Source organism: Athene noctua, chromosome 1 (assembly GCF_965140245.1).
Source record: "Athene noctua chromosome 1, bAthNoc1.hap1.1, whole genome shotgun sequence".
NCBI lineage: Eukaryota > Metazoa > Chordata > Aves > Strigiformes > Strigidae > Athene > Athene noctua.
Window position 1 is genome coordinate 166,626,869 of NC_134037.1, and position 6,430 is coordinate 166,633,298.

Below are 6,430 nucleotides of genomic sequence, written 5' to 3' on the forward strand. Positions count from 1 at the left end.
CTCCCTGTCACCATGGTCATTCAAAGATGATCGAGCATGGCCTTGCAATGGCACCTGCAGCTCCCTCAGCACTTGTGGGTTCATCCCATCAGGACCCATGTCCAGTTTGCTTAATCATAGAATCATAGAATGGTTTGGGTTGGAAGGGACCTTAAATACCATCTACTTCCAACCCCCCTGCCATGGGCAGGATTAGATAGCTCAAAGCCTCATCTAACCTGGCCTTGAACACTTCTAGGGTGGGGTCATCCACAACTTAAATATTCCCTGACCTGATCATCTTCCACCAGGGCTACATCTTCTTTTCTCTAGAGTTTCACCTTGGTCTCTGGAGCCTGGGGTTCCTGAAGGGCTGTTACACCAACATTTAATACAGTATTTTAGAATATGGGGGCTAGGCCTTTTGCTGCCTGAGAAGCAATATTTGATCATTTTGTGTTATAAATACATTGCCCATGTTTGCACCCATAAACTACAAATTTGACAGGGACAGACCATGGTTTTATCTGCTGTTGTTAGTTCACTGTAAGAAGAATGAGCTACTTGAAGGTCAAAATATGTGCCTGGGACACAAAGAAATCCCACACTCCATTCACTGACCAGCTGCCTTCTGCCTGCCTGACTCCAGGAAGGAGGTTTAGAGTACACCTACGTGATACCAAGCTGCTTAGATCTCCAGAGATCCACAACTAGAGCCATATTGCTATGTTAGCACAGCTCTGTACATAGGTTAATTGACCCTGTTGAGAGACCAGATTGATTAGCCCGGCTGATTTTAAGATCCAAACCAGTATTTTTGCTGTACTAGATTGTCTGAAGATAGCTCAGGGATTTCTAATACAGCACTGCATTGTGTGGCTGACAAACCTGCCCTTAGCTTGTCCCATGTTTCAGTTCCCCATATATGCCATGTAGACAGTTTTCTTTAATTGGCAGGAATTTTGTGAGTCTAATTAGTGAACATGAAATGACAAGAGTCAAAGAATACACTGAGATATTAAGAACAGTTTTCCTTTACAGAACTTTATCAGCTATCTTGTTGCTAGAAATACTTTACATTTTTACTTTTGAAGTATAGCAAAAATATGCGGCAGCTAGTATTTAATTATTTTCCTTTTTCATGCACCTGTGAACTTGGAATAGCCCTCTCTGAACATTCAGAATCTTACCCATCAAAGCATAGCTCTGGGGATGCGATTAGTAAAGTAATTAGTTGTTCATAATTCCGTGTACTTTGAAGCTGGGAACTGTGATTCTGACTTGCTCCTAGGCTCTGCTATGTGCTGTGTTTCTAGGAAGCAACTTCTGTACTTCCCAAACCCAAGGTTTTATTTTAATTACCAAGTATATATCTCTGTCAGTGATGGTTGCAAAGCAAGTTTAAAAGTGTAAAATGAGTGAGATTGATGCAGAGTTGATTTTACAAGGGTCATAGAGCAAGAGAGTTATAAATGCATCAGTCATCATGGCTACCTCATCTGTCCTGTTTTTGTCCTTTGAAGTATGAATTTTATTAACTGTTTCACTCTGTGTTGGAAAGGCAAGAAGAAAACTGCAACCCTGTAGCTTACTCTGACCTAGTCTACACTAGAATGCTTTGCTGATAGAACTACCCTAGGCAGGTGAACAAGAAATATCTCACCCGTTAAGTAGCGCTGCACTTCATCATATATCTGTTCAGGGATGCTCTTTTCCATCCCACAGACAGAATGTGAGCAGAACTTTTTGGACCTTGACATTTTGTTTGAACTTTCCAGATTTGTTGCAACTTTCCACGTATGTTGCAGGTGGGTGGAACAGTGGCTTGGACTTGGCACAGGCAAATGTGTATGCCAGGGTGGGACGGAGCAGGGTAACTGGAAAGTGCTAGATCTGAGACTATCCTGAGTCCTGTGTGATAGATATAAGCAAAGGGAGCAGGATAAGATCATAGTTATTTAATCAGTTTTGTTTTTAAAGCTGTGAGCAGAACAATGACCCAAAAAAGCGCAGTAGCTTCCATCGCTGCAATTAAATGATCACTTATACAATTACAATGCGCAGAGATAAAATCAATCCAAACCTTTCCCACTGATTCTCTGCCTCTGAGCTCCAGAGTATTTTTTACACACATGAAAGAAAGAGAAGGCTCGTAAGATGCCATACATGCAGTCTAACATGAAGTCTGAAACAAGTGCTTTGTTGGGACAGTATAATAGTGTAAGAGATGCTTAGTCTGGTTAAACTGCACTTTGGCCTGCAGAGGCTTTTTCCAGTGTCCCAGGATTCTGTGTGATGCTGCCTTTCCCTGTGAGGTGGCAGTAACTGCCTCTTCATTACGAGATTTTGCTAGCGTAACAGCCAGCCTGAGGTGGTACCACTGAACGCTTTTCATTGACAGCTCTGCTGGCAGAAGGAGGCCTGTTAATCTTCACACCTGAAATGTGACCCCCTCGGCATGTTACTTCTCATGGAAGAGGGGACCGTTTCCCCTTTCACATGAGCATTTCAGCCTCTCTCCCACTCTTTCACCTGCCGAGCCAGAGGCAGGTAACAGGCATGTCCTTTTACCTGTTGACTGTGGCAAGTTTGCTCAGGAATTGTGGGGCAAGGAAAGACACAGTGCTAAAGCCAAAAGATGAGCTCCTCCACTTGGTCCTGCCCTTATGTGTACTCACTCTCCAGCCTGTTTTCTGTAGCCCCTTTCTAGGTGAAATCCAGTGTGCATGACCCATCTTGTCTCACGTGACTCGACATACCAGAAACGTTGTCCCCTGCTTTGTGAAAGCTGTCTGAGAAAGAGAGTGACAGGTATGCAAAGAGCTGGAACAAGGGCCAGGTGGGATGCCCAGAGAAGCCTTGTTGGAAGATGGCCAACAGTCTAGCACAAAGGAGGTGCCACTAAGCAAGCTCTCATAACTAGGAGCTATCATGGGGGCAAGGAGGCTAGCACTCAGCTGGCTCTTGATCTAGAATAACTCCCACCAACTTGTGTCTTCCAGAGAACATCCTCTTCTTAATGAAGGAGTCTTTCTTCCTACAAAAAAGGTTCTGAGATGATGACATCATGAGAGTTTCACTTTGACTAATGGCTCTTATTTTTGGTTCTTTTGCAAAGACAGGAGATACCTGATCTATCCAAACACCAGTCTCTATTGAAGAAAAAGTAGTATGTCCAGCATGACCTCATAATAGAAAAACTTAATTTCATTTAGCTCATTTAGTTCTTGTTTGCCCAAATGCCTATATCTCTTAAGTGCTTAAGAAGGCATACTGCCAGGAGCTGAATTTTTCATTAGATCAGAAAATCTCTCTTATAGCTTTGTTATTACATATGTTATTACTATAATATACAGGTCTGGTCCTAAAAAAATCTTGAAAAAACAGCCATGCCCTATAAATATAATTGTTGACAATTTGGCTAAGTTCCAAAACAAATAGGTCACAGTGTTTTATTTTGACCACTCATAATTTTGAATTATGCATTCAGATATAAAGCAAAACTGCAAAGCCACGTTTCAATTCTATTATAGCAACCACGGACCCAAGTGCGTACACCTTGGATACCTGTACTTTCTTTTGAAGCCACTCATGCACCAGAAATACAGCCTATCAATCAATGAAAAAAAACCAACATGAGAAAGCAGACAAATAGTAGCACTGTGGTGTTTGCATTCATTGTAGCACATCGGTATTCCACCCATTAATTTTAGAAGTATCTTATTGTATTATAATTGTTGTGCTTTTCTCTGTAGGATCACACTTTGCCCCCTCTCCAATATCCGGTAAATAATCTATTCCTAAGTGGTCACGATTTTGCAAGAGGAACAAAGGCTAACAACAGCCATTTGGTCTGGAATTGCTCATTGTTTCTTTTACTACTTGTACCTGGCACTGCAATGGAAGAAGGAAAACTATTTTTGAGAGTATTATTTTTTCTATGATGATGGCTCTTCAAAAATATATTTACTAGACTTCAGTAAAATACCGTGAGTTTTTAGAAACTAAACCATGACAGACTAGCTTCTTTTATTTTTTTATTTTCACCTGCTGGAGCCAGTTATATTCTCTCCACCAGAGAGCGCAAGTATCACCAGAGGGGATAGTGCTGGGATGGAGAGATTGCTGTACTTGGAAGCAATATTGTAAGCTGTCTTCCTCAAGGATGGCACTCTAGACATGACGGGCAATTCCAGCTACATGAAGTTTCTTGCCTGTGGCTTAATTTAGGCTGAGAGTTAACATTGTGTCCAAATGGTTAAGGCTTCCCATGTTCAAGGAACTACTGGAGAGATTCCTGCCTCTGCTTCTGAATCTTGGGCTCCAGCCCAGGAGATGCTGACTTCCCAGAGACGTGTGCTTCTCCCACACAATACAAACACTCATATGCTCCTCAGACACATGCTTGAGGACACTAAGACCAACTGGCTTTGGGACTGTTGGGCGTCAGAAAGAAGAAAGGACTTGGTGAGTAGCAAAAGAGAATCTTCAAGTTTTAGACTGAGAACAAAGCCATTTCAAGCAATGTTATAGGAATAGCAAGAGTATGAAATAAAAGGCTTTTGAAAAATCTCAGAGCCCACGACTTCATCTAGAAGAACAGTGAATATGCTCCAACTCAGCTAGATGGCTAAGAAAACCCAAGGGCATGTACCAGGTTTGTGGTGCATGTTTTCCCGGAGCACACCCCTGTGGGTACTGCCCTAAGGCTAAAACACGTTCACTCTGGAGCACATGGTACAGGCCCCTTCACAATATGGTTATGCAAATCCTGCCAGTTACTTGAGAAGAATGCAAGTGTTATGGCACCAGCAAAGGGTAAAAAGCTTTTAACTCTTCAGTCATGAGTTCACATTATGTTTAAGTGTGTTTGACTATGTGTTATCGTAATAGGTGTTAAACTACAACTAGTGCTCTTGCATTTTCTTAGACAACTGTCTGCGCTGCAGAAACCATTGGGATAGACTGGCATCCTCCTTGACAGTCCCAACAGGGAGCCAAGGATTCCAGAGTTTGGAATGAGACACACCTCACCTCTCCACTCCTAGCTGTCAGTTAGGCAGAAAGCATGCTGCTTAATGAAGGAAATACCACAGAAGACAGCTTTTAGGCAAAAGTGTACTGTAACGTGCCTTTGACCTAACAGGGAATTTTCTTCAAACTCAGCAACTGCCATGTAACTGAGCCATATTTAAACACGCTCACATGCATTTTTATATATATACATACATACATATACATAGAGAGAGGGGGTTCACCTGTGGTGTGATGCTTTTGAGTGTAGCTCTTTGGGTAGTTGTGATGGTGCCGTCTTTTTTTTCTGGCTCCTCCTAGTACCTGTCCACAGTGTTAGAGGTACATAATAGATTATAGGATCGTCTCCATAAAATTATTGTTCTATGTGATTCTCCCCCTCTTGAGCCTTGTAGTAATACTTGCTAAAAACCTATCCAATTTCAAAATTCATTTTTAATATCTTTGATTCTCCTCCAGACTTACTCAGAGTGACAGTTTGGTATTTTTACAGGTTTTTTCTTCATGCCTTTAAAAAATGCATTTACATGTCTTTACATGCCTCAGTCAAATTTCTTCTGAAAGAAGTAATCTGAATGCAAGCCAACAAAGCTAAATTTCCTTCTTGTGGCATTTGGCTGCTCAGTTGATTGATGAGTGAAGAAGAGGCAGCAGCAAATAGCAGCTGCCTTGTTAATCACAGCCCTGGGCTGCCATGCAGAGAGGAAGTTTTTACCTTCCCCCCTGTGGATGGGAACAGCTGTGTCTGTTCTGACATTTTAACTGGGCTCCAGGCAGTGTGCCCTGCAGAGCAAGAGACGTGTGTGAAGCCAAGGACTAGTCAGCTGTGGAAGGAGTAAGTAGGAGAGCAAGAGTAAGAAGGAGTCAGTAGAACTGTATTTACTGTTCTATAGATTTTCTTCTGGTTTTAGATCCCCCTCTCTTTAGGAACCACAGGTGCATGTGGCAAAGTGGAGCAACTGCGAATGTACCTCCACAGGTGTAGTTGCCACACCTGGTGGAGCCCTCTGGACATGCAGTTTTCAAAGCCTGTTCCAAAAGGACCCAAACTTCCCTCAGATTGCAGGGGAAATACTATTAAACAATCCTTTGGGAAGTTTTTCTTCCCTTAAACTCTTTCATAGACTTTATAGAAGAGTAATGGATGCAGTTTCTGTCAGCCAAAAAGAGTTAGAAGGTGTCAAGCCGCAGGGACACATAGCTGTTCATTAGGGAAGAAGGGAAAAAGCGGGAACCAAAGAGCTGTATTCACCACAAATGACACCTTAAACAGAGGCCGATTTTTTTTTCTTGTTTTTGGCAGGGCCGCAGTTGTGCTTTCTTCTGTATCTTACATTCTTCTGCTGTTGTTGTCTTACTTTCTCACACCTCTTCTGGTTCGTTGCCTTTTGTTCCTTCAGACACCTGCCTGTGGAGC